We start from the raw sequence: 15,271 nt of genomic DNA on the forward strand, positions 1-15,271 counted from the left end.
TGTAGAAAAGGAACTTCAGTTAGCAACAATGTATCAGTTGACTCCTCAATTCTAACAAACACTAACAAGCCCCAAGCAAGATTTAATAGTAGGGGGAGAGGGAGGGGGGGAGGTAATATATGGGAAGTCTACTTTCTGTCCGTTTTCTAGGAAGCCTAAAACTGCTCCCCCAGTGGTGTATTAATTTAAAAAATAATGATGTGCTACGGAGTTAGTTGCATTTGGGAGCTGGGCTCTGTAAGGCCACGCAGGTTTCTGCAAGAGCTGCTCCTAGGAGCTCTGCTGGTCTCTGCGGGCAGGACAGGCCCCTGAGACCTCAGGAACGAGTGGGCACAGACTGTGGAGAGCGACTCCAGGAGGAGGGAAAAGCTCATGCAAGACCTTGAGCTGGGAAGGAACTTAGCAGAACTGAAACAGGAAGAAAGTTGTGAGTGTACGTTGTTTGGCTGGTATGAGCCACACAGAGGCCGAAGCGAGTTCGGAGAGGTGGGAAGGAGCTGACTGCAGAAGCCTTGAAGACGCTGCCCTGGTCGGTTCGGGCTCTCACAACAAATACTGCAACTTATGGAAATTTCTGTTCCACGGCTCTGCGGGCTGGAAGTCCAAGGCCAAGGCGCTGCTGATTCAGTGTCTGGTGAGGGCCCGTTTCCTGGCTTGTGGATGGTCCCCAGTGTCCTCACATGCTGGGCAGAAAGGAAGTTCTAGTGTCTCTGTCTTTTTTAAAAGACATTAATTCCACCAGGAGGACACCACTCTCGTGACCTAATCTACCCTCATCTCGCCCAGAAGTCCCCTCCTAATACTATCGCACTGGGGATTAGGGCCTCGATGTCCGAAGCTTGAAGGGACATGAACACTCAGCGACCTCGTTAAGGATCTGGGACGCCGCCTGCCGGCCCTGCAAGAAGGGAAGCTGCTGAACTTGTCACATCGAATGTGAACCTGAACATCAGGTTTGTGGTTTTTAGAAAGCTCACTCACTCGGGACCCATGGGGGCCTCAGTCCGTTAAGCATCTGCCCTTGGTTCAGGTCATGATCCCAGGGTCCTGGGATCAAGTCCTGCATCGGCTCCTTGCTCAGCGGGGAGCCTGCTTCCTTCTCTCTCCCCCTGCTCCTTCCTTCCTTGCACCCAGGAAGCATGTGGGCAGGAGACTTGTCTGCACGACGGACAGGAGCCGTGAGTGGGGGAGGGGGGCGCTGTGAGGTCCTGCGAGGTCCTTTGTGTAAGACAAGCAAGGCAGCCAGTCTCCCCGGGGCCACCAGAGTCCGACAGTTCCGTCGCTCTCGCTTCAGGGGACACATGAGTGTTCAAATAGCCCGACGACACCAGGCATCTCCTCTGCCATGGGTGCTCGTGGGACATCACCCATTACCATAGACAAGATCCAGAATCTTGGCTGCGCGTGTTAACTGCGCCCAGCAAAGCCCCATTTGCCTGGACACTCAGTTCTCGTTGGCTGAGCCGTGTCAGTCCCCAAATGGTGAGGGCGGGAGGTGTTTCCTCCCGGGGATCTGCATTTTATTGAAAATACCCTGCCCCTCAATTTTGCCCGTAAGTGTTATTATTTTTAAAAAAGACACAGGGGCGCCTGGGTGGCTCAGTGGGTTAAAGCCTCTGTCTTCAGCTCAGTTCATGGTCCCAGGGTCCTGGGATCGAGTCCCGCATCGGGCTCTCTGCTCCGCGGGGAGCCTGCTTCCCTCTCTCTCTGTCTCTGCCTGCCTCTCTGCCTACTTGTGATGTGTCTGTCAAATAAAGAAATAAAATCTTTAAAAACTTAAAAATAAAATAAAAAAGACACAAAGATAATTTTTCAATGGCTATTGGGCATTATGTCTTTCCAAGAGAGAAATTTTTGCACCTCGATGCCCCCTGAGAGAAAGCACCTTCCCCGGATCCCGTCTCCTGGAAGGGGGCAGCGGGAGGCTGTTTCCCTAAGCACAGAACTCTGCTCCCTGCTGTGTCCTTCTGACAACAGCCGTGTTGTCCGCCTCCTGACAAACGCATTTACTGCGTTTACTGCACGTTTACTGTGTACTTGATACTGTACTTGATACTGTAATCGGAGAAGGAAAACACGCCGCTGCGTCCTCAGAGAGCTCTAGATCGTTTTTGTAATAAGATGTAATAGAGATGAACAAAAGCATGATGGCATACAGCAGGCTCTAACTTCCCACATCAGACCCTCGAGACTTAAACTGTGGTCCCCGAGGGCAGCCCTGCAGGCCGGTGGGAAATGCAGAGTCTCGGGCCCCTGGTCGGCCTCACGCAGGACAGCCTCCCGCTCGCAGGACCCTCGGGGAGGGGGGAATACGCCCAGGACAGTGTCCAGACAGGAGTGTCCCCCGGCGTCTCCACGGAGGCTCGCAGAGAGGGCGATTCCAAGGCCTCATTCAGGAGGTGGATTCTTGTACGGAAACAAGAATTTGCTGCCAAATTTCAGAGATTTCCCTTTCAAAACCTATTGATTTCCTGCTCCTTCCCTCCATCTCAACTGTCTCTGCCGAGCCCAAGCCACATCCCTCTTAGCAGCAAAAATGTCCTTGCCTCTCCGCAGCCTGGCTTCTCTGCTCTGACCCACGTCCCGTGCCAGGCCCCGCGTGACCAGTGAAAGGCAGGCGGTGGCCCCTCAGCCTTCACACCTGTGTGGGCCTCCCCCACAAACAGGTCTGGTCCTCGCAGCCTGCCCCAGCTGGGTTCTGCAGGACACACACAGCCGGTAGCTGCGCGCAGGACAGAGGACCAACGCGTGGAGGAAATGACGGGGGCGCTGTGGGCAGAGGAACCAGGAATCCAAGTAGCCTCCTCGACGTCTCCAGGTCTACAGAGCGCCCTGCTCTCTGCGCCCGCCCGTCCTGGGCTGGGAGCTGCCTCAGGGAGGTCCCAGAGAGGGACTCAACCAGTACTCAGGGGGCCCATGCAAGGTTATGTATGAGAGGGGTCAGCCCAGTGACCGAGGACAGGTGAGCACCCGTGTGCAGCCCACGGCGAGGCCAGTGTTGGGAGTTCCGCAAGGTCAGCAACAGCCGAGACTCGGGGTGGGGCGGGGGAGAGGCCAGCGCGGCTGGGTAGCCAGAAAGGCTTAGCAACCTGCTGACTTGGCTGATGACCAGGAAGTGTCCTTAGGGACAGCTCGGCGACAGCTCGTCTCAACGTCGAGGGCTGTCTGTGTTTGAATGCGGACTCTCACGTAGCACGACCAGTTCACTTCATGCTTGTCTCTGCTTTCTTCTCTGTAAATTGGGAATCCTAACAGAACGGACATCATAGGGATGTCATAAGGATGAAACGCGATCACACAACTGGGGGTGTTAGAGCGGCACCGGGTACGCGTCACGAGCCCCGCCAGTGAGTGACGGGTCTGGGCTTCGCTTGTCTGGGTAAACCAGCTTGTGCTCCAGCGCGGCCGCTTGCTGGCTGTGATCCTGTGCAGACGTCTGGCTTTGTGTCTTAACTTCATGTCTCTCCTTAGGAAATAAACATAACTACATGCATTTTTTTTGTTGATGGCATCTTCTGGAAATTCTGTCCTCTGGATAAGAAAATGAACTGCAATTTTGTGCTAAACTGTTTAGATCATCACAGGAGGGAAAAAATGAAAGAACAGTTTTGTGTTGTTGCAAAGAACATTCACATAAGAGATGCATGGGTTGGGGTCTTGCTCCGCAGTCGGCACTCTTACATTTGCTGACCTCGTTGGGCGCCAGATTGTTCCCTCCAGAACAATCCCTATTTGAATGTCAGAAGATGGACTGAACTCGGCCACAGTGACCAAGTCTGCTTCGCTTTCCCATCACCGGGGCTGTGGACGTGTTTCGTAAAACTTCCCACAGGGCCTTTCCTTCTGCTGCGTACAGAGCGTGGTTAAGTGAAGTCAGAGCAATGGATGCTGATGAAAGTCCCTAAAAAGTTCAATGGAAAACCGTGAGTTCTCAGTGCTGATGTGAAGTTCATATTTCTGCCAATATTGATGACATGGTGTGTGACAGTCATCGCAAGAGGCAGTGTCCTCTGAGAGCTGTGCACTCCTGTTTTCTAACCAGCCCGTCGGTGAGCCCTCTAGAAGCTTCACACTTGGAGCACACCTGGTGAGGTCACCCGATGCAGTGGGCTCGCCAGCTTGCCCTGAAGTTGGTGGGTTGCATTACGTAGGGCTTGCTCTTCCAAAGGCTGTAGGGGAGTTTGGTCAGGTTCAAGGTCGTTCAGCCCTTGACGTGGTTTTCCCAAGATCAGAGTTGGGGATTGTCATTTTCCCTTGGTAATAAAGTCATGCTGTTGTATCTGTGACCGTGGCACAGTACGTTTTCCCAGTGAGAGGGATGAGTTTCTCCCTGCAGGAGAAGTTCTCAGATTCAGGTACCAGATCTTTATTATCCTGGGTTGTTTGTTTTATCTGTCTCTCTTCATATATCCCCAAGGTGCAGGATAATCACGTAACATAGTAGATTATCCATTAATATTTTTTTGCACAAATGAGTGAACAAAAGTTATGACTCTAAAGGTTCACTAGGGAAGTCTGGGGCGCATAGTTAGTTGAGCATCCGTCTCTTGATTTGGGCTCAGGTCACAATCTCAGGGCTGTGAGATGGAGCCCAGAGTTAAGCTCCGTGCTGGGGGTGGAGGCTGCTTCGGATTCTCTCTCTTCCTTTCCCTCTACCTGTCCTCTCTCTCTAAAAAACCAAACCGAACAGCCCCACGTATTTACAAGTTCACGCAGAGGGGACGCCTGGGTGGCTCAGTTGGTTGGGCATCTGCCTTCGGCTCAGGCCATGAGCCCAGCGTCCTGGGATCGAGCCCCGCATCGGGCTCCCTGCTGGGGAGGGTCTGCTTCTCTTCCTCCCTCCCTTTCCCACTCGTGCTGGCGTTCTTTCTCTCACTCGCTTTCAAATTAGTAAGTAAAATATTTTAAAAATACTAGTTCACTTAGTAATTATACTCTCTCCTCTTTTTTTTTTTTTTGTAAGATTTTATATATTTGATGAACAGTAGGGGCGGAGAGCCCACAAGCACTGAGGGGGCAGACGGAGAGGGCGAAGCCAACTTCCCGCTGAGCAGAGAGCCGAGGCAGGGCTTGATCCCAGGACCCTGAGATCATGACCTGAGCCAAAGGCAGAGGTTTAACCCACTGAGCCACCCAGGCGCCCCTTTGGCTTTGTTTTGTTGTTTTCTGGCTGTCTCTTAGCCAGCCAAGAACGCAGAAAACGACACCCAAATCAACAAACTCTTGGTGGGCTGGGTGGGAGGTGGTGAGGGGCTCCCAGGCATCCTCCCCACCGGGAAAAGCCTCCTGTGCTCGCCAGCTACTTGGATCTATTTACGGAGGTGGAGGTCCGTTGGGGGTAGACTTTTGTGTTTGCAAGGGTCACTAAAAGGGGGCTGGTTACGAAATGTGCAGGTTGTGCAATCCAAGCCCTTTTGTCTGTCTTTGCACCTGCCTGGCTTGGCCCAGATGCCGAACGTGCCCCGTCGGCGAGCTCTTCGTCCTGGGTCCGCACGTACGCCTTAGCAGTAAGAGGGACATTCCAATAAGGTGGGTGTATGTATTTGGAAGGTGTTTTTATATTTCTTACAACAAATATTAGCTTAACCTGAATCCCAATGTACCGCTCCTGACCTCAGTGCTCAGATCTTGTGAGGCCACAAGGTGGCGAAATTTTGCCACAAAATAGTCTCACGGGGGCAGGGAGGCAGGGGGGTGGGGGTGGGGGCGTGGGAGGGCAGATCTCTGTCCCTGGGGACCGCAGGCAAGTGTTTGCCTGTTTCCGGGTCCCCGTGCAGGTGCTGCCTACTGCTCGCTGCGCCCCTTCGCCCCACAGCCCGGCGACTGTGTCCCTGAGAGACCTCAGCTGACCAAAGTGACCAGTGCACGTAGGTGGATGGCACAGGAGATTTTATCTCCCTCCCTCCCTTCTGGCGCGGGGTCAGGAAAGAATTCTTGAGATGCTTTTTAAGGTGCAACTCAGGGAGCTGATTTGAGAAGCCGGGGACAGGCCCGGGGGCACAGCGGGCCGCCCTTCTGCTGTGTGACGCTGGTGCTTCTTAGAGCCCAGGCGGGAGGGGCCGTGCAGGGCTATCAGGTCGGAACGGCTTCCCATTTCTATGTGTAAAACTGCTTTCACAGGATTTCTCTGCTGGTTAGGTATTAACGGTGGGTGATTTGCGTGCAGTCACGGGACCCTTTAAGGATGGAGCAACCAGCAGGAATTTCGTCCTCGAACCGTGAGGCTGTAGGTCAGCCTTCTGGGCACAGTGAACGTTTTCTGCGTCTGTCCCTCGTCCCTCTCCCCGCACTCCCTCTTTCCCTGTCCTTTCTCTTCTTCTTCTTTTTCTTTTTTTTAAATTTAAGATTTTATTTATTTGAAGAGAGAGGGTGCGCACAAGCAGGGGGAGCAGCAGAGGCAGAGGGAGAAGCAGGCTCCCCGCTGTGCAGGGAGCGGATGTGGGGGATCTCAGGACCCTAGGATCATGACCTGAGCCGGACCAGAGGCAGACGCTTAAACGTCTGAGCCACCCGGACGCCCCCTCTTTTTCTTCTTCCCTTTCTCCCACGGTCAGGAGCCTCCACTCCCTTTCTTACTTTTGGCCTCGACCATCGCAGTTCCCCCGTGGAGCAGCCCACGCGTGTCTCTGGAACAGGAGAAAGAGCAAAGGGTCGAGGGCCGCCCCTAGGAAATGAACTTCGTGTCCAGGGTTTTCTGGAAGGACTGCCCGGTCCTGAGTGCCCACAGGATGGCAACTGTGTGTGTCCCTCCAGTTCGGGCTGGGAGCGCCGGCTGGAAGGAAGGAGACGAGCGTCTTAGCTAGCGTGGCTGGGGCCGTGACCGCATCCGAACTTGTCCTGTTCCGTGACTCTCCGGGCTGACTGGGAATGAGACCCACAGCGGTGCTTAGGCTTGGGGGACGGGCTCTGGTCCGACGGAGCTGGGGCACCTCTTTGCCTCCGTTCTTCACGGGGGAGGGGGACGGGCGGCGTGTGCCGTGCTTGGAGCGTCTTCCGTGCTCCGTAGACACTAGCTGACATCGTGTCATCACGTTTGCAGCAGCTGGTCTTTGCCCCGTGAGATGTCTGCCTTCAAAATAATCGCGGACTCACAGAACTGTTGCAAACGTCAGTAGAGTTTGCTTCTACCCTTCCCCTAATTTCCTAATGTTGACATTTACACAACCAGGCCGCTGGGACCGAAACCAGCAGGCCGGGGCCGGTGCACCGAGCTCACGAACCTGCAGACCTTATCCTGCTCCTGCACCTTCCCGCCAGCGCGCTGCTCTCCAGGGCAGGGTCCACTACCGCCTCGCGGTTGGGGGCGGGCTTCAGCCTGCGGCTGCTCTCCTGCCTTTATTTTTCGTAACCTTAACTAACACTTTGGAAGATTAGTGCTCCCTTATTTCGTAAATGTTCTTGGCTCTGGGTTTAATCTGATATTTCCTCATGATTAGAGTGAGGTCGTGAGCCTGTTTTTTTGTTTTGTTTTGTTCTAGATTTTTATTTATCAGAGAGTGAGTGAGCACATGGGTACAGGACTGGGGTGGGGGAAGGGGCAGAAGGAGAAGCCAAGCCACACTGAGCAGAGAGCCTGATGCGGGCGGGGCTACATCCCAGGACCCCTGGCTCACGACCTGGGCCGAAGGCAGAGGTTTAACCCACTGAGCCCTGCGGGCACCCCGAGGTTGTGAGAATTCTTAGTGCATCCTACCAGGCAGGGCCTGGTGCATCTGTATCTTATTACAGATACTGCTAACTTGGATGTCCTGGGCAAGGTGCCGGCCACCAGATTCCTTCACGTGGCATGGCTGCTTTCCAGTGTCATCCATGCACACCTGGGCGGAGACAGGTTGACAGAGCAACTGTCATTTCTCCTTACGCTTCCGGCCTCTGGGGTCGGCACCAGCGATGACTTGGGCTGCGCCCAGTGTCCCCGTGCTGCTGGCCGAGGGGGAATTTCCATCACGTCTCGCATGTCTTGTGACATTCTGTTGTAGGCGGAGAGGCCCCATGGTCCCCACGAATGCACGTACACGTGTGTGTGTGTGTGTGTGTGTGCGCGCGCGCGCGTGTCCATTCATTCCCTCATTCATGGGTGGTTCGGTTGTAGGACTACGGCCCTCCGGGTGCTGACCTTCCTCCGAGCTGTGGCTGCTGTCGTTGTCCGATGCTTCGGTGTGCCCAGGCCTGGGGGCTCCAAGCGGCTCCTGGGTTCCGCGCGCCCGCGCCCTTTGAATGCTTCCTTCATTTCTGGCACCACAGAGTGTGCCAGACTCAGGCCGTGTTTCCCGCACCCCACCTGGAGTCCACCGTTTCCCAGGGAGCCCCGGTTCCTCTTCTGGGAAATTCATGCTTGCAAGCGGGCATCCAGCCCAGCGAGCGGGTAGAGCTGCGGGAACCCCACGCAGACACCGTCACGAGGTCCATCTCGGACGCCCGCTTCGCCCCGTGTATCGTCTTTTTCTGAGCCAGAAACCGGCTCTGGTCCTCCACAGTACATGTACGTGTTTGCTGGGTCCCAGATAAACCCAACACAGTTTCAGAACTCCTTGCCAGCAGGATGGTCGAAAACACATTTCCCGAAGAGTCCGGTGCGGGTGCGAGGTCTCTTCCTCCGGCTTCACAAGGAGCAGTGGGTACTCGGGGCTCCAAAGCGACCGGGTCCGTTCCGTTTCTCCCCAGGCTTCTGCGGTTCCCAGCTTCGTTCGGAACACCCACGGGGGCCCTTCCTGCCGCGGCATTGCACTGGGGATCCCCCACAGCCCCGCTTGTTTTAAGAGTTTATTTTTGGCGGGATTTTTTTTGAAAATTACACACCCAAACACAGGTGGACGCTTTTCCTCCATTCCCTACCAGGCAGGTGACTCATTAATCCCTAGTTTGCACTTCCTGGGGTCTTTTGCACAAAAGATCAGGTATGGGTACTGGCCTCACCCCTTCCTTCCTAGCGAGGCTGCTTTGTGTGCTTTGCTCACCTGGTAGATTCTGCGGTTCGTCCGTCCGTCCGTCCGCCTCAGTTCCTGGCGGCCCCGCGCCCACTCTCTCCGTTACGAGGGCGCGACGCCCCGCCGTGTTGCCCGGTTTTCTCCGCAGCTGCTCAGGCCCTTTCTGTAACTGTTCGGTAAGAAGCGACACCGCGGCAAGCCCGTTACCACCCGCACAGACACAGTCTTTAACCGTTGGGGTTACAGGTTGTACCGGCGGGTCACGCACGGCCTCCTGGTGTGATCGCTTCCAGCCGCAAACAGCCATCCTCACGGCGTCTGTGGGGTCGTGGTCTGCGCGCAGCTTGGCTGGTCACTGACCCAGGGTCCCCCGCGGCAGGGGTGTCCTCAGGCTGCAGTCCGGGTGCAGGGCAGGGCTGCGGTCTCACCTGACCGCGGGGCTGACGGGGGTCCGCTCGCGAGCTCGCACACCCGCTGAGGGCAGGAGGCCAGCCCTCCCCGGTCGCTGGGCTGCGGGGGTAGAGGAAGCTGCCCCGCCCCTGCCCCGACCCCCCCACCCTGGGTGTCTGTCCACAGCGCCACTGTCGTGCACACGGTCTGCTTCCTGTTTGGATCCTGTAATGGACTTTCCCCTGGAATTTCATCTCCCTGAACCCCACGTCTCAGGCTCCAGGATCTGTTTCTTTTCCTACCCCAGTTCTTCCTCCAAGAGCATTTCCAACGTGTGGCAAACTTGCAGGGCTTTATATGAGCGAGAGTATTTCTATTACACTCTCACATCCAAGTGACAATTTGAATACATTTTTAACATTCAGAGTTCTTTTAATACCTTAGAAACATGACACCATTGTCCTCGCATACCACTTTGCTATTGAGACGTCTGATTTTTCATGCCTTGGTAGGCAGGCGAAGAAGTAATTTGTGGTTCGGTCAGGAGACTTCTGAGAGGGAAGGGGACTCACTGACCATGGGCAGGGAGTCTGGGCAGCGGGTGTTAACCAGCGAGGTCGTGGCGGAACTAAGCCACCTGGTTTATTTATTTCTAGCTCGTCTGGTCAACCTATTTATAGGTGACATATTCTTTTTCTCTGGAATCTTTTAGAATTTTCTTTCTGCGTTTGCTATTCTTGGGTTTTGCTGTAGTGCTCCTGCATGTGGGTTTCCCTTGTCCCTGTCTGGCCTGGCGCGACTTCTTTACTGCTCCCCGCCCCCCCACATTCCGCGATTCCTGCGGGAATCTCACTCAGACTTCGACTGGAGTCGAATGTCGACATGCCCTTACCTGGCTGCATGAGCTGCTCAGGTCTTACACCTCCATGTCCAGGATGTTTGAATTTTTGATGCGTGGAGAGCCCGAGTCACGGGTCGCAGCAGCCTCTGGGCCCGCTCCTCCGGCCTTCCTCAGGGAGACGGTGCTCCCTGATAATTGTCAGAGCTACTTCCAGATGGGCATGGCCCTCCGCTCATTTCTCATCAGGAACTGGGGACACGAGGACTTCGAAGTCGTGTTCCTGTGCGAGGTCAGTTAGAGTCCTTCACGGCTAAGGGCATGGACTCTGACCCGTGCAGGCAGAAGAGGAATTTACCGCAGGCTACGCAGTCCCTGCAGAATGGGAAGAGCTCTGAGACGGGGCTTCCAGGACCCGTGCCCCCGCAGTGTGGGCCAGGGCAGATGGGCAAGCTGCCAGCCCCGGGAGCCTGGCCTCCTGCAGCCGCCGCGAGCCTGGTTCTCAGCAGTGGGCGCCAGGCAGCTGTCCTGTGGGAGCTGGCCTCCTGGGACGGTCACGTCCACCGGGAAGCCCAACTGCCCCCGGGCAGGTGCGCTGGGAGCCAGAGCCCAACAGGGAACGGGACGCTCCTGAAAACACAAGAGGACACTCTGCTAACTCGCTCGAGTTTACTTTAAAAAAGAGAAACAGGGGCACCTGGGTGGCTCAGTGGGTTAAAGCCTCTGCCTTCGGCTCAGGTCATGATCTCAGGCTCCTGGGATGGAGTCCCATCTCCAGGGAGCCTGCTTCCTCCTCTCTCTCTGCCTGCCTCTCTGCCTACTTGTGATCTCTGTCAAATAAATAAATAAAATCTTATTAAAAAAAAAAAAAAAAGAGAGAGAGAGAGAGAGGAATAAATGGAGTTTGGGGACTTCCTAAAATCCAAAAGGGCTGCTTAACCCCTCTGGGCTGGGCTTATGACACACGTTCCCCTGCGGATGTCCCGGGGAGCTGGGCGTCTCCCCCGTTCTCCCTGGAACCGCCTGTCAGCCGAGGGGCCCAGATCTACCCATGACGTCACATCTCATCTGGGACTGCTGACACCAACACCGAAAACCAGACACTTCCTTTGAGGGCTTGTCAGACTCTCCTTTCTAGAGGAAAAGGAAGACTTTTTAGTTTTAAATAAAATTAGCCGAGTTCTCCCTCATGGGTCCAGAATTTTTCAGGCTATTTTACAAGCACCGTTGAGCTCGTCTGTCACTGTGTGTTCCTCGTGCCACTTCCGCTGTTGATCGCGAAGCGCGGAGACACGTGGCCAGAAGGGGCTGGGGCGTGCCCAGGGCGCTCCCAAGCCTGCTGCAGCGCCCTGGGGGAGCTCGCACTGGCCGCCCCGCGTCACCCTTCCCCGGCTTCCAGCTCAGTCTGGCCGAAAGTGCTGTCGCTGAGACAAACTAAGCACCTTTGGCCTTGGATTTCTTCATCTGTATTTTTTTCTTTTTTTGAGATTTTATTTATTTATTTGAGAGAGAGAGAGAATGAGAGAGAACATGCAGGGCAAGAGGCAGAGGGAGAAGCAGACCACCCACTGAGCAGGGAGCTCCATGCAGGGCTCTATCCCGGGACCCTGGGATCGTGACCAGAGCCCAGAGCCAAAGGCAGATGCTTCACCGACTGAGCCACCCAGGCATCCCTCTTTGTCTGTATTTTTAAGTAAACAACTAGAGTCCCTAAAAGGTGGCAAGTACATAACTATGATCACTATACTCAAAGGGTATTTAATTGTGCTACAAAAGACATGAATAAAGCGTTTTGACTTCTTATGGGGAAAATTTCAGACAAACCCCTAGAGTTTGCTTTTCCCTAAGTCGCCTTTGCTTCCCTGTGGGATCTGCAGGTCCCCCGGAGACACATCTCCCGAGAACGTCCCCGAGCAAAGTGAGGCGCAGCCTCGCACGGTCAGAGGCGAGTCCCCGGAGAGGACTGTTCGAATTTCTGCAGTGCCAGCCTCGGTGTTGGGTCCACAGCGTGGTCTGTGGGAACGCTGGGCGCCGTGTTTACTGATGGAGAAAAGTCAGAAGGTGCCCAAGACAAAACGTCCAAGATTAAAAAGTCAAACTGGGTAGGTAGGTGCCGATACTAGAAATGAAAACAGTAAATGGCCGAGTTGCCTCGTTTAGCCCGAAGTCATCAGTCGGGAGAGACACGGATAGGGACGGAAACAGGAGCGCGCCTGAAGCAGGCTCCTGGCCAGTGCGGAGCCCGACGCGGGGCTCAACCCATAGTCCCAAGACCACGACCTGGGCCGAAACCAAGAGTGAGACGCCAAACCGATGGAGCCGCCCTGGCGCCCCGGGTTTTATTCCTTTAAATAGAAGCTCATTCTAGTTGTAAAAGTCACCTTAAACACACTACCCAAACCCGTGTTAACTGGATTTCAGTAAACAACTTTCTAGTCCTGTCTAAAAAAAATAAAAATTTTTTTAATGTAATTAAATGGGGGTGCCTGGGTGGCTCAGAGGGTTAAGCCTCTGCCTTTAGCTCAGGTCATGATCTCCGGTCCTGGGATGGAGCCCCGCACTGGGCCCCCAGCTCAGCGGGGAGCCTGCTCCTCCCTCTCCCTGCAGCTCTCCCTCCTTGTGCGCTCGCTCGCTCTCTCTCTCTCTCTGTGTCAAATAAATAAATAAATAAAATCTTAAGGGAAAAAAAATATATGATTAAAAGTTTTTTCTCTAGCTAGGACTGGCGGGGAGTGGGGGGAGAATTAGCTATAAAAAATAAACACAAGGGGCACCTGGGTGGCTCAGTGGGTTAAAGCCGCTGCCTTCAGCTCAGGTCATGATCTCAGGGTCCTGGGATCAAGCCCCGCATCGGGCTCTCTGCTCAGCCGGGAGTCTGCTTCCCTCTCTCTCTCTGCCTGCCTCTCTGCCTACCTGTGATCTCTGTATGTCAAATAAATAAATAAAATCTTTAAAAAAAATAAAAACCAACAACAAAAAACACAAAAAGCAGAATCACCCAAGTTGGTAAAACTGCATTAAATCTATGAAAATTCATGAGTCTATATTTATGCTCAAAAAAGAAAAAGCCACAAAAAAAAAAAGGTAAGAAAAACCAAGCCACAGTAATCCCTTGCACACGAAACAGCTTTTGCAGCAATCCCTTGCTTGTGAAATGCGGCGGAAGAGGAGAGAACCGGGCAGGTGTGTCCCGCCACCCCTATGGGGCTGCGTCTGTGTGTGACGTGAGTGGCCCTGGTGATGGGAAGCTGCACCTGCTGGCAGGGGGCAGGGGCTGGGAAGCCAACATTAGACCCCCACGGTCCCAGAACCGCTAGTTCCGGTGGGGCGGGCCCGTGGGGGCTGGTATGCTCGTGTCTGCTGCAGGCAGACGGGCTTTCAGGGTTAGGGGAGCTGTGAGGGCAGGTTCACAGGGAGCGTCCTGGGCCCGTGGGCTGCCGGACGTGGCTGGCTCCGCCCCGCGGTGAGGCAGATCGGACTCTCCTAGTAAAGCTTCTGGAACGTAGCTGTCAGTAGCTCGTCCTCGTGCAATGTTTCTGTCACTCTGGTTACATTCACCAAAACCGAGCCTGAACCCTGGGAGTCTGGTGAGACAGCCTGGCTGAGGTCCCCGAGTGAGGACAAGGATGGCCACTTCCCACGCAGACCCCTCCCACCGTGGCCGTCTCTCCTCTCGAGGCCCAAGGGCTCCAGCCCCAGTCACCAGGGCTTTGCTTTCGATCACATGGTCTCCCCGCTTGCCTCCCTCTAGAGCTGGAAAGGGAGCTCATCTTCAAGGCCACCGAGTGACTTCTAAGTAACGTGACCTCATGGGGACACGTGGGGACCTCACATCTAAGGCCTGGTGCTTCCTACCTCACTAGCCTGTAAACACCCCATCCAGAAGGATCCGGAAAACCTCTGCTGAGCCAAGCCGCAGGGGTAAAAGGTTGGGGAGCGACTGAGAGCAACAGCCAGGCCTCCCCCTATCGGGCGCCTGGGACGTGCGGCAGTGCTGAGCCAGGCTGAGCTGCGTGAGGGCAGATTAGGAAACAAAAGGCCGTTGATTCTCTGGTTTCCTCACTCTGGCCACCATAGCCAAGTGCAGCCCGGGCCAGGACTCCTGCTGTCTTGTGCCGACACGCCATATTCTACAGGAAGCACTGGACGATGGTCACCTCCACCCACGAGGCTATCACAACAAGAAACGAGACGTCCGTGGAGCTGAAGCCACGAGTGCACTGACCTCGCCGGCTCGTGCCGACCTCACCAGCTCGTGCCGACCTCACCTTGGGAGCTGGACACAGCGCGCCTGTGTCCTCACTGTCTTTGCTATCGGAAACTAAAGCGATTCTGAGTCTCGGCTGTAAAGAGAACACTCTATGTCTTACTGGGCTTCTCCAGGTAAGCCCAGTTGGGCCTCAAGCCAACCTGGGCCTGGCATCCCAGCGGTGGAGCGAGGACCCCTCTGCGGCCGGCCCCCTGTGGCTGCTGCGTTCACAGCCCAAGTGCGGCTGTGGCCTGCCCTCTGGGGGGCTAAGGCTGGGAAAGGGCCGGAGTGCACCAACGTCGTGGAGGGCACTGCCCCGAGTGCAGAGCAGACGCCTCCCTTTGTGACCGCACCCAGCCCTGGCGAGCCAGCCTTTGCCAGGTCCTGGGAGGAAAGCGTAACAGCAGGAGCTGCCCTGGGCCTGAGTCCTGGGTGCGGGGAGAGGCGCGCAGCTCACCCACGGGCTTCTCTCGACAAGGCCAGGACCTGGGGGCCAAAGACCCCGTTGTTGGGAGGAGGCTTTTGGCCAATGGTTATACACGAAAACCACAAGAACCCCGCTCTACAGACTCGCACACGGGTGCTGATGCTGGGGAGCCCAGGAACCCGCTCCCGGCAGTGGAACGGGACGGCCCCGCACCTTCTTACTGCCCCCACCCCCCCCGCCGTGAGCACTTCCTCCTCCTCCTCGTGCCTTCTCAGCTCACCCGCTCCCTCGCCTCAGCTCTGCGCAGAGAAGGCTGCGGCGAACTTTGGACGCTCGCAGGGAGCCGGGGACAAGATCAGTGTCCGGTGTGGGCCCCTTGCTCCTTCCTCAGCTCCCACGGGGCTCTGGGCACTCCGTCCTTGTCCTCCGCCTCCGCACAC

At 55.5% G+C, this 15,271-nt stretch overlaps 1 long non-coding RNA gene across 1 annotated transcript; it reads left to right on the plus strand.

Moving 5' to 3' along the window:
- The first annotated feature begins 4,527 nt into the window (after window positions 1–4,527).
- Window positions 4,528–12,819, plus strand: LOC132018458 (uncharacterized). Its single transcript, XR_009404543.1, has 3 exons — window positions 4,528–5,529; window positions 5,778–5,867; window positions 12,033–12,819. It is a non-coding gene; the product is annotated as an uncharacterized LOC132018458 (long non-coding RNA).
- The last annotated feature ends 2,452 nt before the right edge of the window (window positions 12,820–15,271 follow it).

Source organism: Mustela nigripes, chromosome 5, assembly GCF_022355385.1.
Source record: "Mustela nigripes isolate SB6536 chromosome 5, MUSNIG.SB6536, whole genome shotgun sequence".
NCBI lineage: Eukaryota > Metazoa > Chordata > Mammalia > Carnivora > Mustelidae > Mustela > Mustela nigripes.